General features: G+C 40.9%; 1 long non-coding RNA gene across 1 annotated transcript in view; it reads left to right on the top strand.

The window, feature by feature from the left end:
• Window positions 1–503: 503 nt before the first annotated feature.
• Window positions 504–23,747, top strand: part of LOC132819064 (uncharacterized) — a 186,454-nt gene continuing 163,210 nt past the window's right edge. Inside the window, exon 1 of the long non-coding RNA XR_009645042.1 lies at window positions 504–884. This is a non-coding gene — a long non-coding RNA (uncharacterized LOC132819064). The remainder of the gene's footprint in view (window positions 885–23,747) is intronic.

The raw sequence follows: 23,747 nt of genomic DNA on the forward strand, positions 1-23,747 counted from the left end.
ATATATTGTTGGCCATTTTAGCTATTCCTCAAGCTTTATCACACACCATCACTCTTGTTGGAAAAGCTCCAAATAGGGCGAAATTACTACTCCGATAATTATTTTGGGGGAGATCGTTTCTCGTACTTCATCAACGTCAATTTCAATTTTATCGCAAACTTGTTCTTCTACTCATAAGCGATGCTAGTATAACAATTACTGTTACATCACGCCGAACTTTGTATTTTAACCTATATTCATTTTATCTAATATATAAATAGACCTCGGACCTGCCAAAAAAAAGCAAGTGGGCAGCAGTGACTGACGCAATAAGCGTTTGGCGGGGGGTGGACTCCGGTGCTAGTTAATTGCAAACCACACGTCCCTTTTCAAGGCTTTTGCGCATGTTACTGACAGTGCACTTGCACTTCATTCAAATACGTGCGGTTCGCGAAAGCCAGATGGAGCTGTCAGAGGGAGAGGCACCAATGTGCCGGAGCTAGCCAGGATGGATGTGAGATTGTAAATACTGTACTTACAGCGGGCGGCAGGATAAAGCTGCATGTGTCGCATTGTGTCGGACTTGACCTTTCTCCCTCGCACTGCCTTCAGTTGAACAGAGAAGCTTGAGCCCTTTCCTCTAGCACGACCCGGTCGCTGGCGGGGGAGCGCGAGTGCGCGCGGGGAGTGGACGCTGCCCGGAGGGGAGCGCGAGCCACCCGGCCGGACAATAGGGGCTCGAGCATCAGCTGGACACTCAGGGACAGCGCGAGCTGCCCACCTGGACAGTAAGAGCAGCGGTCTCGCAAAGGCTTTAACGTTGTTTCATCTTTTGATTTCCACCCCAATCACCAGTGTGCAAACGAGGCTAACACCGGTCTGCTCGATACTTTGCTGGTTTTACCGTGAGTTCATGTTCAAATTCCGATCTATTTATGCGATCTTCTCGCAGATAGCAGTTAAGGAGTAGCATTCTGCGTAGGGTTCCCGGCGCAGGTTAAAAATGAGCGATGCACAGTCGACAGAGTTTTCACTTCATTGACAGCAGGGACTTAGTGACATACTGCATTTTCCATTTCTGCATTTCAATAGACATGTATTGTTGTCAGCACTACTCATTCTGCTAAGATATATTATTGTGCATTGTACCAGTATATCAGGTGCCAGTATGCACATCTGACAGTCAGCAGTGAGAAACCTGCTGTTTGTTTCATGAATTTGTGACCTAGCCATTATTACGGTATTACGTACCTAAAGAGTTTCTTTGGTTCACTTTGTTACAAATGCAAGCAATACAAACTGAACCAATTTTCCTCTAGTTCAATAATTGGGGCTATTTTACAAGTGTGTCAGCCCAGGCGATCAGTTCGAATGATTTTTATTAAAAGCGGGCTTGTGCTTCTAGCATTTTGGGAAGGGGTGTTGCTCAGAATTGAATATATGTGATCTGGTCGCTTTACATAGACGCAGAAGACAAAGAAACATTCTTTTCAGATTAGACTTCCAGTCCTTTAGTTTTGTTACACTATTACAAAATTATGGTGTAACCTTTTATGCACGAAAGTGGAATCATTCATTATTGCTGTCGAGTAAGTTTGATAATGACTGACAAGTTTTATAGATGGAAAATATTTTAATCTTTTTATAGCATTCTCTTTATCTTGTGCTATTTTGTTCAGTCGAGCCACCTGGCTCACTCATTGAGTGGCTTCAGATTTTAAAAAAGAACTCCTAACTCAAAAGTGTAAAGTTTAGACGTTTTCGCAAATTCTTGAATGACACGATGTCATGGAGATGCCACGGAGCCAATGGCCCACCTTTTCTCGTGGCATATGCGAAGCGACCTCCTAGTGTACTTTGGCTGGTTCAACAAATGTTTTAGAACTACTTTCAAGCCCAAGGTATTTTAAAGTTGAAACGATTACAGCTACATTTCTGCTCCCTTTGCAAGATTCACGTTGGTTCTATTCTACATTGAGCAGGAATTTGACGTCACAAAAACAATTTAAGAATTGAAAATATTGCTTCAGTGTCCCAACATAATTGTCTCAGAAAGGCATGACATAATTGCCTGTACAAGTAGCCAGTGACGTTTCTTCCATTATCGTAGATGGAGGTTCCTATACAGCTTGAATACACCTAGAGGATATTTGAAGCTACAGAAAAGCTGTATGTTTGGATTTGCTCACCAGCATGATGTCAGGATGATTTCAGATAGTTTAGTCACGATAGAAATACAAAGGTGTATTTGTTTGCATTAGGACTGCCAAGGAAGAAGTAATAGAATGATTACAATGTTGGAAGAGTTTTGAAGAAATAGTAAAATATTATTTCTATTAGTAAATTGGTTGAAGGGTTAGGATTAATAATAGAATTGGAAAGATGAGACATGATAACAAAAGATCATTGTGGAATGTATTACTTTAACTGCTGATGTAATGTAATTAATCATGGTTTTAAAAGCTTTTTTTTGAAGAAAAAGACATGAGCAATAACACAATAGGTACCTTCAAGATTGAGCTTGGAGTGATGTGGCTACATAAGATCTTAAAACTATCGAACTGAAATTTGTTATCTGGATACCGATTCCTGGCTATCCAGTTATAAACAAGGATAAGCTAAAGAGAAAGATACTGAGTTCACAAGTGGTCCATGATCAAATGGAGAAGCCCCAGTGGGCTGAATGGCCAAATATTGAAGTAGAATTAGATTATTTGGCCATCGAATCTGCTCCACCATTTGATCATGTTTCTCAACCCTGTTCTCCAGCCTTCTCCCTGTAACTGTTGATTTCTTTGCTAAATACATTCCATGACTTTGCCTCCACAGCCCTCTGCAGCAACGAGTTCCACAGATTAACAATGCTTTGGCTGTAATAATAGGAAGGAGATTACCTAGGGATACCTAAACATGTAATTTTAGATTGTGTTGTGCCTCTCAAACAAAATTTCAGCAGATAGGTATGGTCACTTCTTTAATTCCAATAGGAATCCAACCAGATCAGAAGAACTGTTGTGGATTGAGAACAGCTAAGATAATTGGTTTGTATAATGGCTTTCCTAGATATTTCAATACAGAAAATTTAAGCTGTGAAGCATAAAGTTGAAGTGCCCTGGTCTTTTAAAAATGTTTTTACAAACATCTTTTAATTTGCACAATATTGTGTATCTTTACCTTATACTGGCATTAATCCACTAGTCTGTTAAGAAATGGTGGAGTTGCAATAATTGATCTGATTGCACACTGCACTGAAGTACAGCACTAGTTAATTTTGATGTGAACAAGCAGGCATGCTGCATTCTTAATTACACTGAATGGAGGATAGCAGACATCTGTATACACAAATTTAAATTCAAAATACTAACTGGCTGCTAACAGGTAGTGAGATTTGTAATATAATCTTATTTATATTTTGTTACCTTCAGTCTTGTTGCAATGCTGTTTTGGTCAGACTCTCATCTTCCAGACTCCCTAATTTTGAGTTTATCCTAAACTGTTTGCTGTGTGCTTGCTAATTTCCATTGACTTCCTATCCACCAAAAAATTTAGATAGTTTTCTAATCCTTGTATTCGAGTCTCTATAGCTTTATTCATTCCTATCTATGTATCCTATTCCAGCTCTCCAATCCCTCCAAGAACTGTACCACGACACGAGATTCTTGTTATTTTACTATCATTGTTGGTCATGACTTTGGCATTTAGACTGTAAAATTTTTTTTTCTTGGATTATTGTCTCTTCCTTTTTAAAAATATTCCTTTTAAAAGATAGTCTTGTCATCTTTCTCTGCACATTATGATAGTGGCACTATTTTACTGACATTAAGACTAACACAAAGGTCTCCATATCAGAAGTAGCAGTCACACATAATGCAGCTTTAGGAACTTCTCCTCCTTCCTTAAGGAAGGGAAGTATGTCATTTGCTTCCTGCAGGAAACCCAGATTATTCTGGGGACAAAGTTACATGGCTACTGGATTGCAAGATGGCATCTAAATGATCATGTTGCCTTGTTTTCTGATAGGTTGGTTATTTGATGCTACATTTTCAGCTGTGATCTTGAGGGTTCATGGAGCCTGTATTAACCTGTTTGTTGATGGAGTGTTTTTTTGGGGGGGGGAGGAGTTTGGGTGATTGACATGGCACTTCACTTTGAATGCTAGGACACGGGAAACACTCTGAAGAGTTGTCCACTCTATTAAACTCCATGGAGGGTGAATCCAGTGAGGATTTTAATGGAACCCCTGAAACAGAGGACTCTGGCAGTAGATAGTTCTGCTTGGTGTCAGTGGGAAAGTTTATCAGAGTCCGGAGTGCAGTGCTGGAAAAGCATGGCAGATCAGGCAACATCTGAGGAGCAGGACAATCAATGTTTCAGGCATAAGCCCTTCCTCAGGAAAGTTATCAGACTTGATTTAGCCCTTCAACTCTGGCATTGCTTTTACCTTCCAGAAGCCTGGAGTTGGGTGTTCAACATTGACTGTTTATTTTTCTAAGGTGTACATTTCCTGCACTCTGGTTTTCATGGAACAAGTTCTGTGCTTGGACCACAGTCTGGTATGGGTGGAAGTTGTTCTGCTCAATACTTAGCTGGGGTCTGCTTATTGGCACTTTAACAATTGCTGTAGAGGATGGGCTTCCAGCATTAGTTTCTGAGCTGTCTGCAGAACGAAGCTGGAAGGTTAATCTCCTTGCAGGTTGTCAGTAAGATTCACAAACTTGTCTTTTGTTAGCTGTAAGCAGAAGAGTTGACAATCAAGAAAATCCAAATCCTGCTGGAGGTGTCTAATAAGGGCATCTTGGGTCCTGGATTACAGCTGTCCTTTTCTACTGCTTGGGGTGGGGGAGAAAGGTATGGGGTCTTCCAACTGCTTGCTGATGACTGATCCCTTGTCTCTGATTCAGACAGCATCAAGGTGCAATCCATAACCTGCTGCACTACTGTTCTGTCCTTCTGTCCAACAAGGATGCTTGCTGAGTTCCATAGGAGGACTTGTCACAAGTCAGCTGAGGTAGTACTAGCATTCTAGATAGTCCCAATTAGTCTGGAAGAGCTCACAGATGTCCTTGACCTGTTCTCCAGTAGTAAATGCCTGGGGAGTTCCACAGGGTATTCAGAGGTGTGCTGGGGAAAGACTACATGTTGGCCCCTGGTTGGGGAGATGTCACTATCTTTTAGTGCAGGGTGGTCATAATAGTGTAGCCAAACAGCAGTATTCTCCATTTTGTTAAACTGGCATACAGTTTCTCTCCTCAGCATGAACTTCACAATCTTTGGAAGGTCATCTCTTCTGCCTTGGCACATTACTGGATCACCTGGTCCACTTAGACCAGTCCTATGTGGCCCTGGGTCTAGATTAGAGTGGTGCTGGAAAAGCACAGCAGGTCGGGCAGCATCCGAGGAGCAGGAAAATCAATGTTTCGGGCAAAAGCCCTTCATTAGGAATAGATGAAGGGCTTTTTCCCGAAATGGCGATTTTTTTTTTTTTTCCCCCTGTTCCTGATGCTGCCTGACCTGTGCTTTTCCAGCACCACTCTAATCTAGACTCTGGTTTCCAGCAGATGCAGACCTTGTTTTTACTTATGTGGCCCTGCATCAAAGTATTTATGACAACATCAGGTCTGTGACCTGATCCATCTTTCCCAAAAGAGTGGTCAATCAGCTGACTTCCTGTTCTTTGATCAAGAAATGGAGTTTGGCAAAGTGGATAATTTTTTTTTCCCAAATGGAGTATTTGGGTTCAGCACACTTTGTAGTGACAGTCAGATTTGAGTGTTTAATTAAAGTTAATGGATCACTTCATTTATACAGGTAATGTGCTCCTCCTAGTCATGAAAACAGCAGATCTGCAGAGGATGTGAATTTGCTGAGAGATATATTCTATAAGGACCAATGGGAGATAACAACATGCCAGACTTCTGGTTGGTCAGTAGTGGATGGACTCTTTGCTGGAGGAGATCCAATCTTTGGACCTGAAACACCTATCTCTATTTGGGAGTCTAATTTAACCTTGCTAAAGAATCACAGCTAGTGAACTTGTAGGAACTGGCAGCCAAATTCACCACCTGCCGAGGCACGATTGCTCTTAGTGCTGTCTTAAAAAGTGTTCCAGTGCTGTCATTAACCAATCATATTGTGGTATCGTTGGTCACTTTGATCTCTTCACTGAAGTTTGTCAGATATAACTCATGTTAATATTTTGTTCAGGTCAAAAGGCTGTCTTGAGTCTCCTGCTTAGGAAGAGTTACCTTTAGGTTGAGCCTTCTGTGATTTTGTGCCACAATGTTGTTTCTGTTCTGGCAGTTGCAAAACTTGAATAATGATATTCAGCTTTACAAGAGTTGCCCACCTTTTTGTTCCTACTTGATTTACTTAGGACATTGTCTCATGCTGGAGATCACCCATGGGAAGAATAACAGCAATAGTTTGGGAACTGCTGCTCAGGAACCCGCCAGTGTGGTTTTATGTGCTGGGGGTGGGTGGAAACCAGGCTGCTGAGGTGACTATAATCTTGGAGACATGCTGCACTTTGGAGTGGGATGGATGATGCTGATGTGCAAGTGTTACTTCATGTCCATAGCCAAGGCTATAGAGAGCTTTAAAACATTGGCTCAAGGATACTGTGGGTCTCTGAGTATACTTCTATTCACTTGGAATTTCACACTGATCCTAGGCCACAGAAACCTAAGTTTAGTAATAAACAAGAAAAAAATCTATTCAGTCCAAACAAACTTGGACTTTTTACCACTGGTGAAATGGATTATTAACACACAATATGTACATTTAACCAAACCCTCTTTGCATTCAAACATGCATGCATTCATTCATTGTCTAAATGGGACAAACAAAATAGATGGCAAATAGCTATGTAGAAATATCCTAGGTGGACGGCATAGGCTAAAAAGTGCAAATTCTGTTTTTTTTTAAGCAGTTCAAACCACAAGGGTGGTATGGGCTTTTTCAAAGATTCCAGTTCAGCATGCTGGTATTTTATCTTGCTGTAAGACAAACTTCCAGTCAGAACCATCTCTCAGGCAAACTAAGGTGATCACCCTGGGCTGAGACTATAGGACTTGGAGACTCAAAATTGAAAGCCTGAAATGAAAGAGGTTTTCTGGAGAGTGGGGCACAGGTGTGTGGTCACACAGTATGATTTATCCTAGGGGCATGGGCTCTGCGTGATAGGATTTGCTGTGGGCCGTACATCATTGTAGGATGGAGGCCCTTCCCTGCCCCAGTGGAGAGCTCTACAGAAATTCTTCACTTTACTGCCAGAGACCTGGTGGTAGAGGGTATTCTCATGGATTCTCAGGCTGTCGTTTTCTTTCTTAAATTTTTTTTTAGGAGCGTCTATCTCATTTTTGATACACAGCTTAATTCCATTCTGAAATTTTAATATTCCTCTGCGAAATGTGCAAGTTCAATGAAAACAGAGATTTGATTAGATCTTCAAGACTTCAGTAAATATCCTGAGGTAATGTGAGCACAATCACAGATGATTTTGATCAGGCTGATGGAACTATCTTGTACCTTCTCAATTACAGAAAAACTCTTCTGTATCAGAGTTGTTTATCAGTTTCGGTGTCAACCACCAAGCATCAAACCTATAAAAATGCTAAACATGGTTCCAGCATGCTTCAAGAAAAAGCAGAATGTTTAGTAGAATACTAAGCTGATGAGCTGCAAAATATACCTGTGGGGCATCATCCATCTTTTTCTTAAATATATGAAAGACAGCATATTACCTATCCACCATTAACCTTTGTTTGGATCATGGCAGTGAGTTTATCACTAAGAAAGCTGTAACGGAAAAGGTGACATGAGCACTTCCCCAAGCTGTTCAACACAGACCACTGCATCTAAGTAGAGAAGGAAGAAAACATGTGGTGACTATCTATGAATACATAACAATGAATGCTATACAATTTCAAATACATATTATACCTTTTCTAAGTCCTATTCATGTCTGTTAGAAATCTTCATGGATGATTTCTCAGGAATCTTGCCAGGTGATTCCTGAATTAACTGTGGGATAGCTGATACTGTTTCCATCAAGATTCTGGATCAGTGGTGCTGGAAGAGCACAGCAGTTCAGGCAACATCCAATGACAGCGAAATTGATGTTTCGGGCAAAAGCCCTTCATCAGGAATAAAGGCAGTGAGCCTGAAAGCTTGGAGAGAGAAGCTAGGGGAGGGTGGGGGTGGGGAGAGAGGAGCATAAAGTACAATGGGTGAGTGGGGGAGGAGATGAAGGTGATAGGTCATGGAGGAGAAGGTGGAGTGGATAGGTGGTAAAGGAGCTAGACAGGTCGGACAAGTTATGGGGACAGTGCTGAGCTGGAAGTTTGAAACGAGAATGAGGTGGGGGGAAGGGGAAATGAGGAAGCTGCTGAAGTCCACATTGATGCCCTGGGGTTGAAGTGTTCCGAGGCGGAAGATGAGGTGTTCTTCCTCCAGGCATCTGGTGGTGAGGGAGCGGTGGTGAAGGAGGCCCAGGACCTCCATGTCCTCGGCAGAATGGGAGGGGGGAGTTGAAATGTTGGGCCACGGGGCGGTGTGGGTGTCTCGGAGATGTTCCCTAAAGCGCTTTGCTAGGAGGCTCCCAGTCTCCCCAATGTAGAGGAGACCGCATCGGGAGCAACTGATACAATAAGTGATATTAGTGGATGTGCAGGTAAAACTTTGGATGTGGAATGCTCCTTTTGGGCCTTGGATAGAGGTGAGGGAGGAGGTGTGGGCACAGGTTTTACAGTTCCTGCGGTGGCAGGGGAAAGTGCCAGGATGGGAGGGTGGGTCGTAGGGGTGTGTGAACCTGACCAGGTAGTCACGGAGGGAACGGTCTTTGCGGAAGGCGGAAAGGGTTGGGGAGGGAAATATATCCCTGGTGGTGGGGTCTTTTTGGAGGTGGCGGAAATGGGTGTCATTTAGATATCCAAGAGAAGGGATAATTGGTGAGCCCCACTTGGTATTGTTTGTGATGGAAGTAACAGAATTTGGATAAATTCCACCTTTAGTGGATGGATTGGATACAAATCAGTGGTGCACCTGATGGACTCCATTCTGCATGCTGTGGACTTACAGGGGTATAAATGACTAATGGCAGGGAGCATTAATGAGAGTTAGGGCTTTGGGGCAAAGTCAAAGAACAAGTGAAGGACTAGTTGAGAACATTTTATAACTTAAGTGAATCAAGAGTGAAATATTGGAAGTTGAGTTTTAGAAGTTCAATTATAAATGAAATCACTAGAGGTATTCCCACTTCTTTTGTTTGAAAACACAGCAATGTTGAATGACTATAAGGTGATGCTGTGTCCAAGTAGATGTTCAGTTTTTTACAGTGCATATCCTATATAAGTATTGTTTTTTGTTTTTGTGAGTTAAGTTCAAAATCTTCTAGGTAAACTGGTAACTTACAAATTTAGGTATAGATTGGAAAGTGCTCCTGGAAGTAATTTACTAGGCTTAGTCCAGCTCTGGTACCTCACTACTTGTTTTGCGTTGTCTCCATGGTGGCATATGTTAAAGTTAGTGCTCACATTGTGTTTATGCCTGACCTAGTCCTACCAAACTACTGATCCCTCCTTCCCTCTGCACTGGGGACCTCTCACTACCATTCATACTCCTGCATCATCACAAATTGCACTTCCATTCCTATGCATTATGCTCAATTCCTGCCTTTTGTCCCTTTGCTGAAATAATTCATCCATTGGATCCAAATTTTTAGCATACCAATTTTAATGGTTTGTCTGAAGAGAATAGCCTTTTTTGTTCAGGACTTTTCAACGGCTGCAGGTAGTCTGGATGTAACTTTGATAAACCTTTGGCCATTGTAAACTTTGTTTTTGCCTGTAAATTGATACATATTTCACTAATTGAACAGGTTTTGAGTATGCTGTACTGTTGTTGCACTCAATTATTTTGAACAGTTAAGTGGGTTCTTAACAGATTTGAAGAGTGCTTTCTATGTGGTTCAGTAGAGTTGTTGGAAACTGAAGGGGCACTTCACAGAAAGCACAACTTAGTCACATTTTACTAATGCAGTGTGAAATATATCTTCTAATTCCAAAGGGAAACATGCAAGTCAGGTGAAATTTTTATTTGTGGAATGAAAAAGTTAACTTGAGTTCACTTATGTTCAACAGAACCATGCTAATGAAGTCAAAATATGTGTGAATAAATATTACTGTTGCACTGGCAACCCCAAGCTTAAATCACCTTTTTGGTTTAGGTATAAATATAGCACTGGATTGTTACCATGTCACCAGCATTTAAGTCCTATCCATTTTTGCCACAACAAAACACCAGAGATTGCTGGAAAGGCTCAGCAGGTCTGGCAGACCCAGTGACCCTTCCTCAGACTCTCTTCCCATCTATTTATTTATTTTTGGTTAGGTCCCCTCAAAGAGCTTTTTTCAGTTAACATTAAGTCCAATCAATCCTGTTACAAAAACTGATCTAATCTCTTTGGTAGAAAAGCACCCAAACATGCACACCAAAGGTCTTCAGTAGTTGTAACAATGCTTTGCATTTTACACAAAAGTCAAGTTTATGCATGACAACTATTACTTCAAGTTTACTATAAAACCAGGCTCGCTCACCATCCTATTAAGTAGCACTATTCCAAACACTTCATTCTCTTGTGATGTATTTTGCAACTTTGTGCAGTTTAATGTGTCTAATGCTATCTGTTATTAAGAAATTGTGACCAGAAACAAACACTGAATGTAGCCAACTGAATTTTGTGCTTATATTAAACCTTAAAATCACATAATTTCATTACTAATGTAGAGAATAAATCACTTCTATTGACTTGATTAAACGAATGCACAATTTCCTAAATGAGCTTTGAGAATAAATGCTATCCCTTTTTATATTCTTATTAAATAGGAGTTTTCACGTTTTAGAATTTTATACATAATTCATCTATGCATATGAATTAATGTTTAACTTTGCAATATTTTTTTACTTTTTTTAAATCCTGCAATTCCAACTGAGTTTCCTTTTATAATGGAACAACCAGTTTGGTCAGCACTTCAGTGTCTTTCATCTTGAAACCCAAATGAACAGTTATAGGGAATATTGTTTTGTTTTTACAGCTTTTTGTGGAAAATGGATTTTAAACCATCTCACTGTCATTATTATCAAACTTTTAAAAACTTTGAATAATTATAAAATGTAGTATTTGTGGCTCTTGAAATCTGAAATAAAGATTTGTATTCTTGGGCATTTTCAAAAGGAATAGTACAACGTTAATTTGTGCATTTTCAATTTGTCTGCAAATTGACATCTGTGCAAATACTGCAACATTTCTGTATAGCTGAAGCACTACAGATTATGTTTTGAGCAATGGCAAATACCCAGGAAATGAATGAACTGAACAAAAATGGCTAGTTTCCAGGTCAAGCAGATGTAACAACAAGTGTTTACAGAACAAATGTATTACACTCTCCTTTTTTTTTAAAAGTCCACTTTGTTTTGAAATCACACGAATTGAAACTAGTTCATGTGTATCATTTTAGTGTAGTTGCTGTGCCATTAGAGACTCCCAGGATTGATAAATCCCACCCAGGTCTCTAAATGATAACTCCTTCATACCCCACCCAATGTGGCTGGCAAGTGATTAGAGGCATAATTGGTCATCCTGTTAGTGCTGTTGTTTCTGGTGTCTATTTGTTCCTCCTGCAATTTCCACAGTGGTAGAAAGGCATGGAACCTGTGTGTAGCAATTAGGACCTTTTTTTCTTAAGGCCAATTACTAGACATTTTAAGTGCCTCTTTCCCATTATTGATCAGATTTTACACATTGGTATGGGGAGCTGACCATGATGTATCTAGGCTTTCAGCAAGAAACCTGGCACACTCTAGGCTGGACAAGCAAAATGACAAAAGCTTGCCTGACAACTTGCCAATTAAGTAACTTAATCACATTGTCTTTACCCTCCTGACTCCACTGTCGACGCTGGAGCCCAGTCACCCTCAGCCTGTCAGTCTGACCCAAACAGTAAGAACTTTCTTTCATCTGGTGATCACCACAGCTCCCTTTTTTTTGTTGTACAGTAATCTGTACAGTTCTAATGCCAGTCCAAATAATGGTGCACTGCATGTGAGGGTGAACCCTGAAGTGGTCACTTCTAGCAATATTGTCATGGACAGATGCTCCTGTGATACCTTGATGAACACTTAAAGGGAGGTAGTTTTTCCTTCATGTTGGGTCTTGTGCCAGCTGCTTTTTCAGTCAAATGGATATAGCCATCCAAAGAAACAATCCAAAGTAACATGTAGTTGAGCTACCCTTGGTGATAGGCATTGAAGTCCTTTACCCAGAATACATCATCCGATCATTTTGTTATCAATAGTGCTACTTCCAATCTAAGCTGCATACTAGAAATAGAGCTATCCACAGCCAGTAATTAGATCAATGTTTTGAACCCTGCCACATCCAGTCATGACCTGAACAGCTAACAAGAGGAGGAAGTTCCCTGACCATCTCAGCCTGTCAGTCTCTAATCAAGGTTGAGCCTGGTAAGTGGGTGCAAATCCAAGACTGAAGAGTTTGCAACCATCCTTTTAGCGAGAAGTGCAAAGAAGATGATTCATCTGTCTTTCTCTGAAATCCCTATCATCACAGATGCCAGCCTTCAAACAACTTGGTCCATTCTATATGATGCCAAGAAATGGCAGAGGGTACTGGGATGCAGTGAAAGCAAATATATGGGTCCTAATGCTGAAGATTTGTGCTGATTGAATCTTCTGTCAAGTCATTTCAAAACAGCTGTAACATTATCTATCAAAGTGAGGAGGATCTAATTTGGCGGCGATCTGAGAAGATCACACTGCGGATCTTCGCATCGCAGCAGGAGCAGGACGGTCCTTTAACCTGCCCAACCCAAGTCATCAGGATTTCTTGGGGCTTTGGAAAGATTGTGGAGCCCCAAGAGCTGTTTTAAAAATTTGACTTGCCAGTATTTTCAGCTGTCCAAAAATGCCTAAAAAGGGAAGAGGAGCACCCGAGGCTGGTTCTGCAGCTTAGCCTGCAGCAGCATCAGAGCTGATTTACTCTCTGGGACCTGGTGAACCAGCATCTCACGAGATTTCGAGAGCTGGGAAACAGATTAAAGAGAAGTTGGCTCCAGTCTGTCATGCTGCAGAAGCATGAGCAGCAGCTGGGAGACCTAGAGAAGAGGACAGATGAGGTGGAGCACTGGGTCACAGTGGTGGAAGCTGATGCCAGTTCATCCAGGGATGAGATCCAAGCCCTGAAGATGCAGGTTCGTAATTTGTGTGACCAAATGGATGATCTTGCAAATGGATAGGAGAAAAAACATTTTGGATCATCGGTCTGTCTGAGGGTAAGGAAGGTGAGCAGCCTGTGGAATTTGTTGAAGATTTGGCTTCTGAAATTCCTTGACTTGGAGGCTGGCATGAGAGATTTGAAGATAGAGAGGGCTCACCAGGTTGCAGTGTGGAGGTCGGGTCTGGGTCAATGCCCTCTTCCTTTCCTGGTGCGGTTCCATCATTACCGGGATAAGGAGAGAGTCATGGAGGCTTCCAGATTCCAGGGGAAGGATCCAAAGGCCCTAATTTATGACTGGTCTAAGATCATGTTTTACAGGACTTCTCAGCAGTGATGATCCAGAAATGAAAATTGTATGATGGTGTCAAGAGAAGACTGAAGGAGCTTGGGATTCAGTACTCCGAGATATCCGGCAGTGCTTCGGATCACCTTGGATGGATCCATGCATCTCTTTGACACATCGGAGAAGGCAAGAGACTTTGTGGACAAACTAACATACTACAATTGTTTTAAATTGGGTATAAATATTGTTGCTTGGGTATGCATTTATCATTCTGTAAAAGAAATTGAGGAAATCCAGTTGGAGCTTTGTCCCCTTTTGTTTCCTCTATTGATAATTTGGTTCAAACTATGTCTGCCAGTGGTTAAGATGTACATTTTTAAATTTCTAAGTTAGGACATACCAAAGGATGGGTGGGGTATTTCTTTCCTTTTTTTTTAATAAAATGGTTTTTTTAAAAAATTCATTGATATTCTATGGGGGTGTTTTATTCTTTTTTAGCTTGTGCTTGTGATGCGGCTCCAGCTGGGAGAAGTGAAGGTGGTTGAGATGGTTCGATGTTTATTTATGGGCAGTTCGGGATGGGTAGTTGCCCCCTCTGGGCAGGGGGTGAGTTCCCCTACTCAGCGCTATTGGCAGTTTATATGTTGGTTTGTTTTCTGGTTTTTGTTTTTTTTATTTTTTAATAATTTTGTATGTTTGTAGTGATTTTAGTTTCTAGTTTATATATTTGGTGGACCATGCAACACTATTGCTCAGCAATTTGTGGTTCGGGTTCCTCCTCTCTGGAATTTAAATGTAATTTGCAGAAGATTATGGCTAATGATTTGATTAAATGGTGTACCTGGAATATCAAGGGAAGTCACTCACTAAGAGGAAGAAGGTACTCTTGAGTCTTAGAAAGGAGAAAGTGGATATTGCTTTGTTACAGGAGACACATTTGGATGACAAGGAGCATTGGAAACTACAGCAGAATGGTTTTGATGGAGTTTATTTTTCATCATTTTAATACCAGAAGTAGGGGAGCGGCTGTATTGGTTAGGAAAAATTTCTCATTTAAATTGTTGGAATGTGTTACGGGAGGTTTGTAATTCTTTAAAGCCTTGATAAATGGGGAAGAATATGGTATTTTAAATGTTTATTGTCCCCCAGCTCAAATTCTTGGTAGATGCTTTTTCTAAACTGATAAGTCTCTAGTCTCGGCACATCATCGTAGGGGGAGATTTTAACTGCCTTATGGACTGACAGTAGACGGGTTGCCTAAAGGTCCCTTGACGTCCTCTGCACAAACTAAAGTTATTGGGTTTGTGTGGGGAGTTAAGATTGGACGTCTGGAGGTGTCCCCACCCTACAAGTAGGGATTTCATGTTTTTTCTCCAATCCACATTGATGTCACACAAGGATTGCTTTTTTTTTTTCTGACCCCTGTGGTAACCCTGGACCTGGTGGCATCCTGTACGAATGGTACTATTGTCATCTCTGATCATGCTCCAGTGTACCTTTTTTTTATGATTAAGATTAAGGATGTTACAGTGCATTCAAGGTACTGGCGAATGGACCCCATTTATTCTCTTGGACAGTAAGTTTGTGGAGTATTTCTCTAGGGAATTTCGGGCATTCCTAGACATCAACATAGACTCGGTTGATAGCTCATCTGTTCCCTGGGAAACTGCCAAAGCGCATGCCAGGGGGTTAGTTATTTCATATTCCACCAGTAGGAAGCAGCAGGGTGAGCAGCAACGTCTCCTTGAAGCACGGTTGAAGGCAGCCGAGAAGGCCTACTTTGACATACACTCGTTTGGTCAAACTACAGAGGATTACGGCACTGCGGTCTGCACTAAATTCTGTGCTCACGCAGGCGGCAAAGAAGGAGCTGGCTTTTGCAAGGCAAATGTTACATGAGTATGATGACAGGCCAGGCAAATACTTAGCATACCTTGCCAGAAAGAGAAGTGCCCCACAAACCATTACGGCGATTAGGGAAGAGTCCGGGAACCTAACATGGGATTCTAAAAAGATCAATGTGGTGTTCCAGAGATTTTACTCTGGTATACCAATCAGAGGATTGTGTGAGGAGGGGCAGGCCAAAATGGAATCCCTTTTTTTTAGGGATCTGAAGCACCCAGGTGTGAGTCCCGAACAACAGTCATTTCTCAATGCCCCTTTATCAGAGCAAGAAGTGCAGGAATCTGAGAGGCAGCTTCAGAGAGGAAAAGCAGACTTCCCAGTGAATTCTATAAGGAATTTTATAAGTGTACTGTCGGGCCCGATGCTCAATATGTTTAATGATTCATACAGTCATGGTCTCCACCATCTGAGAGGCCAATATTTCATTTATCCTTTAAAAAAGGAAAGGAATCTGGAAGACTCTGCTTCATACAGGCCCATCTCGCTCTTAAATGTGGACTTAAAGATCCTCTCTAAGGCTCTCATGTTAAGGCTGGAGACTGTGTTACTCTCTAATATTAAAGAGGATCAGACGGGCTTCATAAAGGGTCACAGATCCTCCAATAATGTTAGGAAGCTGCCTAACTTAATTCAAGCATGCCAACAGCAGTCAATACACGGATCGGTGATTTCTTTAGATGCAGAGAAGGCATTTGACCGAGTTGAGTGGCCGTACCTTTTCTATACTCTAGACCGGTTTGGTCTGGGTGAAGTTTTTGTAAGATGGGTAAAGGTTCTCTACAGTGTACCCTTTGGCGGTCATTACCAACTGGGTACGATCAAGCAAGCAATTTTAATATTTCTAGGGGCAGCTGGCAGGGCTGTCCCCTTTTCACCATTACTTTTTACGTTGGTGATTGAACCATTGGCAGAGGCCATTCGTGGGGATCTCAATATATCCGCTCCAGAAGTGGAGGCAAAATTACATTAAGATCTTGCTGTATGCATACAATGTTCTAATTTTCTTGACAAATCCAGCAGTCAGTGCCTTGCCTGATATAGTCACAAAGATGTGCGGGTCAGGTGAATTGGCCAAGCTAAATTGCCCGTAGTGTTAGGTAAGGGGTAAATGTAGGGGTATGGGTGGGTTGCGCTTCGGCGGGTCGGTGTGGACTTGTTGGGCCGAAGGGCCTGTTTCCACACTAAGTCTAATCTAAAATAATGCATTCAAGCGTTTTGCATTTTTTTTTCAGGGTACAAGATTAATTTTGCTAAATCAGGCTATGCCTATGGGTGGTCTTACGAAAGAGTTGGCTCTTGAGAGTGACTATAGACTCCCATTTAGGTGGTCACAGGTTGTGGGGGTGTGTGGGGATACAGTTTGTGTATTTGGGCATATTCATTACTCTAGTTCTGGATTGGCTGTTCAAAGCCAATTTTACTCAAAAAATGGGAGGCACTTCCAGTCTCGTGGTTGGGTCAGAGAGTGCTTATTAAGATGAATATTCTCCCTCGTTTTCTACCTTATTTGGATGCTCCCCCTGACTTTCAATAAACAAACAGAGGAACCTGAACGGTTGGTTCAGCTCCTTCTATCTGGCACCGTAAACGCCCCCTCATTTAAATTAGCCAAACTGCAGTTGCCTCACAGATTGGGGGGAGTAGACCTTCCGGACATTAAAAATTACCAATTAAGCTAGCTTTTGACCTACGTAAGTGATTGGGTTTGTGGGGACCCTCTTTCAATATGGCTAGATATTGAAGCCTCCCAGGCAAGGTGCCCCCTTAACAGTTTGCTGTTTTTGGACAAGGTGAGGACAGTTGGGGAATATTGCCATAACCCAATAGTCATCAATACTGTTAAACCACACAGGGCAATTCGGCAGAGGGAAGGTAATATTGGCAAAACATCTTTGTTTACACCTTTAGTGAGTATGCCGGGTTTTCAACCAGGTATGATAGATTTCAGGATTTAAACATTGGGCAGCTAGGGGTGTATCTTGCATGGGCGATTTATTTTGAGGGAGACGTAATGATGTCCTCCAATCAGTTAGTACGGAAGTGCAAGTTACCTAATAATAGCAACCTTTTTCTCGTTTTGTTTTCAAGTTAGGGATTTTATTCAAAAAAAAAACCACACTTGACTGATCCCTACAAATCTGACATAGAAAGAGGGGTAATAAGGTCTAAGAGTACACTCTGTCAGTACTTTATATTACCAATTTGGGGGGGGGGTGCCACCTCTGAGTCTGATCAATACCTAGCTCTCTTTCCCACATCTTGCAGAGTTGAAGTTTCTTCAGAGGCATGGGAGGAGATTTGGCAGAATGCAAGGAAGATATCAATTTGCAATAGGACCCATGCTTTACAGTTGAAGATTCTCCACAGGGTCCACTTAGCTCTGAACTGTTTGTCAAAATTTAAACAGGGGTATCTTCAGCATGTCCCAAGTGCAAGGTCTGCACAGGCACTCTTAGCCATCTTAGTCTTGTGACAGGCTTCAAATATATTGGAGTGCTGTGGTGGGTGCAATGGAGAGGAGTTTAGGGGTAGGGGTGGAGAAGGACCCTATTTCGCTCCTTTTGGGCCTACCCATTGTATCTCCTGCAGATGCGCATAAGAAAAAAACTTTTTCAATATTCTTACATTCTGTGCAATGAAGAATATCTTGCTAGGTTAGATATCCGAAAACCCCACAGCCCTGCCGGGTTGGTGGAAGATTGTTATGGAGCATATTCCCCTGGATTTTCTCAAATATGGTACACCACAAAACTGAGAATTTTTACAAGACATGGCAACCCTTTTTGAAATACCTGGACACAGATTTATCTGCCAAGGATTTTTATGTAGCCGTAACGATTGTGTTTCATGAGCCCAATATCCAGGGAGGAGGAACTGTGAATGTATGAGTGTTTTGTTTGGCTGGGCTGAGTTATTTTTATTTATCTGTTGTTAGGTATTTATTTAGTTAAATAGCTAGTTGGTTTGTTTTTAATTTTATACTTTCCTCTCTCTATGTTAATATATTCATATGAGGGTGGGTTGGGGAATTTTTTAAAATTTGGGTTTAGTTTTGTACTATTTTTGTATTGTTTTGAATTGCATTGTTTTGTATTTGTAATATTTCAAAATCTATTTTTTCTTAATAAAACTATATTATATAAAACAGTGAAAGTTTGGCCTGTTTGCCCTGTCTATAAAGCATAGGGCAAACACCATCCAGCTACTTTTGATTTCCCAGAAGTCTGATCTATCATCATTGTAATAGAAGTTTTCATTGATTAATTTACTCAAAGTAACCTATCCACCGTCCAGTATAAACTTGGAGGACCATTGACCTGCAGATATCATCATAGTTTTGAAACAAGTATAGGTTAATATAGCAATCAACGTCTGGTTTTACTGCAAACAGCAGATAGCAAGGTGTCTATATAGCGAAAATTAGAGAAATGCATAAACTCTTAAGTAACCCTCTTTGTTCCTAAAGAGGTGCAACAGCAGTAAAAAGTTCTACTGTTTTTTTTAAGTTTAATGATAAGATTTGTAAGGCATTCATTAAGAAAATAATCCAATAGATGATTGGAGAAGATTTGAAAAGAAGCAAAAGCTGAGCAGAAAATAGAAAGCACCCAGTTGGAACAGATCACAGGCAGAATTCAAAACCATGTCATTTGCAGGGAAGGAGCTAATTGTGATAGGTGAGGAACTGCACTTCCCATGCCTAGCTGACCACGTATACAGGAAGTATCACCAGCTGCAGAGACGTTAGACATCTGTTTGCAGAAATGAGTAGTTGGAAACACTGGAACACAAATGGATACCCTGTTTAGGGAAGTGGTCATGCTTCAGTTTGAGAATGGGTTACCACTAAACAGCTTAGAAGGGTCAGGCACGTAGCATTGTTGCCCTCTGAGTCCCCCTCGCTCACCATCTGGTTCTGTGTTGGATATAGATGAGTGTAATTGTTCCTCCTAAAGGATTGCAGCCAGAGCAGAAACTGTGTGGCACCATGGTGACTCAGCTCCTCTGAGGGAAATAGTCAGGGATTCATAGTTCATGCCATATATGCCTCCCTGATGCTTTACAGAGAGAATGTTCCTCCCCTGGTGCAGTAGCAGAATAGTTTAATGGGAGGCAATGAAACATGACAGAATCTCAACAGTATGGGGGTGGGGAAAGGCTTTTTTGGCCCCAACAAGTCCTCAGTAACCCATACAGACCCATTGCTCTAAATTTACCCCTAATCTACATATCCCTGAACACTATACATAATTCAGCATGGCCAATTCACCTAAGTTTCACATTTTTTGGATTATGGGAGGAAACCCATACAGACACAAATGTGCAAACTCTACATCAGTTGCCCAAGGCTGGAATCCAACCTGGGTTCCTGGTGCTGTGAGGCAGTAGTGCTAACCACTGAGCCACCAAAACAGCCAGAGGTCATCGTCCACATTTATATGTGGAAAGATGGCAGAGGTCCTGAAAGCAGCTTTGTGTTGAGCAAGAGATTTTAAAAAGCAGGACTTGAAAGGTAGTAATCTCTGGATTATGAGCAGTGCCAAATGCTGGTGCATACAAATTAAATGTGTGTCTAATGATTTGAGGCAATAGGGTCTGCTCTGAGCCAGGTAAAACCAGCACAAGGAGGACCGATTACACTACACTGGGTTTAGATCAGTATGCTTATGGAGACTTGCTAGTGCTCTTGGTGAGAGTTAAACTAGCTTTGCAGGAGAATGGCCACTCAGAATTCAGATGGAGAAACATAAACAGTAATTTTTGGAATAAAGATAGGAAGTTTTATTCGAAAGCAGAGGAGAAACCAAGTAGTGTCAAATTTTAAAAAAAAACTAAAGGCAAAAATTAAGGCATGTGCAAAATTGTCGATTGAATTTATGACCTAACTAGAAGTAAAATGGATATCTTGATGCAGGATGACCAAAACATGTAACAGAACATTCAACATTGTAGGAGCTGTAAACAAAAAGGGAAAGGAGGCAGGGCATTGCGTTTTTAGTAAGAAATTTACTCCGTACATGAGTAAGAGGATGTTGTATCAGAAGATCAAGATTAATCACTGGAGATAAACAGAAATAGACATTTAAACATTGGGTAATGCAGTAAGCGTGGAGAGTTCAATTTATACTTAGGTTACTAAATGTAATGAGCATTCATGTGGTGGTGGGACCAAATTTATGAAATGCATAAGATTTTCTAAAATTGTGTAACCAACTAGAGTACAGATGGTTTTAGGTCAAGTTGTGTGCAACAAGCAAGGGCTAATTAATAACTTGGCTATTCAAGAGTCTTTTAGAGAAGGATGACCATAATATAAGTTTGAAAATAGTTTCAGATTCAACTAAATTATGTTCTTAAAACCAAACCAAGGAATCTACAAAGTTTGTGCGGCAATTTTGCTGTGGTAGATGGAAAATCATGGTAGTGGAGGGCAATGGTTCATGTTCTAATAAAATAGTACTTTTATCCACAACAAATTTACTTGCCTTTTTAAACACACAAACCAAATGTCTTGAGTGTCATGCTGGAAAAGCACAGCAAGTTAGGCAGCATCTGAGGAGCAGGAGAAGTCTTCACAGCTTAAATGGGAAGGGTGACTATTATTTTCATACCAATTTGGTACAAAAGGATTCTGAGCATTTTGGACTTCAGTAAATGACCAAGAAAGTGAAAAGGAAAATAGAATATGAAAAGTAGCAAGGATCATAAAACATGAACATTGTTGAAGTATGTAAGTAGTAAAAGATGAGCAAAGAGAAATGTGGGTCCATCACAGATACCTTATGGTGGAGAATAAGGAAATCACAAAGAAATTAAACAAATACTTATTTGGTAATACAGAACTTGAATATTTGGGGGGGAGGAGGGAAAAGCAGTCTTTTGTCCATGTATGACTGAATGCAGAGAGGTTAGGAGCTGATTGGTCCTGGCAGAACCTGGAACTAATTATCAACAATTAGAAAGCTCTACTTAATAGCATTATTGATGAAAGGGTTCCTCACTCAACTGATTTTTAAGTGGGTCAGTAATCTGACAAGGTGTATTAACCCTGCATTTTGTATAAGGATATACCTGGACAATTTTCCATACTGCTGGGAAGATACTACTGCTGTTGCTGTACTGCTACAGCTTGGTCAGTTCTGGAGCACAAGTCTTCAGTACTGCCAGAATATTATCATCATCCATAGCATTAGCAGTACTCCAGTGTCTTCAGCAATTTCTCAATATCACTAGGAATGAATTGAACTGGCTGAAGACACGAGTACTGCTAATGCTATGGGTGATGATAATATTCTGGCAGTACTGAAGACTTGTGCTCCAGAACTGACCAAGCTGTAGCAGTACATCTGTGATGGATAGCTCTAGGCGTGTCTGAGATGAGTCAGTCAATATTTCCTGACCTGAATGTTGTTGCAAATGTTTCTCTTTCAACTGTGTCTTGTGCAGATTTTGGATCTGATCTATTGATTGATTTTTAGATTTACTGAGCACGAGCAAGTAATAGACAGCTGTTTAGCACATCAGTAATCCTGGTACATTGGTGTTTGTTGCTAAGGGATTTGCGTAATCGGTGTGAAAATGTATTGCTACAATTGGATAGAGTTATCAGAAGACTACTTTGGTAAGGACAACTGAGACTGCACACAGTACTCTAGGAAGGAAGAATTTATTTGCCAAAGAAGTGAAAAAAGATTTGAGGAGATGTTTATATTTTGGATTGAGAGTTGACCTCATTGAAACCTACAGAATCCTTTTAAATTACTTGACAAGATTGATGCACATGTTTTGCCCGGCTGGGGTTTCAAGAGCTGGAGGGACACACTCTAAGGGTGCCATTTAGGACAAAGGAATAGGAATTTCTTAACTCCGGGAGACAGCTATGGTGACTTAGTCATTGAGACTGTTTTAAAGATAAATTGGTAAACTTTTAAAAATAAAATACATCATGGTGTACAGTAATAGTGCAAGATAATGGCGTTGAGGTAAATTGAACATGTTCTAGTTGAATAGTTGAACAGGCTAGAAGGCCAAATGGCTACTCCTATTCTAACTTCCTATGTATTTATTAGATGAGATTAACTGCCCTTGATGTCCATGCAGTATTTGCTTGATTACTGGCATCACTGAGCCCCATTAAAATTTTGAAGTTAATGGAAATAGTCAAGCTGGGTGAAATTGTGGAAACTTTTTTTCCAGCTACTGGAATCATAGCATTTGCTCATTATTAGAAGTTCTTTCCTCTTTTTTATTTTTTCAGTTTTTAAGCAGAAGATATTTTCTAATCATCTAAAAGTTATGATTATTCTGCAAAGCAGTCATTCAGTATGTTGAAGAGCTCACATTGTGAGCAGAAAATGTATTGCACAAAATTGAATGAAGAGGGGACTTGATTCCAGACCTTTGGGCTCAGATGGAGTCATAGCCATGGTATCTCATCTCAGCACTGACAACACTATAGCCACCTTCAGCTGTTTCTCAAAGTACCTTCTCTGTATACGAAGACCAGAGGGGACTCTTACAGTACAGTGGTAGTGTCCCTATGCCTGGACCAAGACATCCAGGCTCAAGTCTCACCCACTCCAAATATCTCTGAACAGGTATATTAGGAAAAAAACCCAGAAAAATAAGACTCTTCTGGTCTTAGTATCCTATGGTAAAATGATTAGTATCGCTACTATTTCCACAACTGATTCTCCAACCAACGAGGAAGTCACTGATCCTCAGGTGCAGTTTTTCACTATTGTACCTACATTGCCAATGTCTCCTCCGATTGCTCTCCCCACACTGGACTAGTTCTTCTCTACCATGAGTTTGATTTCCAGGTTTGGACAATTTTCAAATATCACTTTTTGGTGTTTGCCTCATGCAGTATATTTTACATGGTGTAGCAATGCTTTAATTATCACCAGAAATTAAAAATTGAGTGTGGATGTTGTCATTTTGAACAGTCCAATAGACATTTTAATTATAGCAAAATATTGTGTACAAGCACTACATTCACCAGCGCAAATGGCATGTTAGTCTTGGCTAATGGGTTACACAGAGCCACGTGCTTCCAGTAGAGGGTCATGTTTTGAGTGATCCCAAGTTAAGAGGGAACCCTTTGTATGCTTGAAACAAATGCTGTGGTGCGTTGATAATATTAAGAGCATATCTTTTGAATTGGAGATACCAGTGTTGGACTGGGGTGTACGAAGTTTAAAAATCACCATGCCAGATTGTAGTCCAACAGGTTTAATCGGAAGCACTAGCTTTCGGAGTGCTGCTCCTTCATCAGGTGTGATTTTT

Source organism: Hemiscyllium ocellatum, chromosome 9 (assembly GCF_020745735.1).
Source record: "Hemiscyllium ocellatum isolate sHemOce1 chromosome 9, sHemOce1.pat.X.cur, whole genome shotgun sequence".
NCBI classification, from domain to species: Eukaryota; Metazoa; Chordata; class Chondrichthyes; order Orectolobiformes; family Hemiscylliidae; genus Hemiscyllium; species Hemiscyllium ocellatum.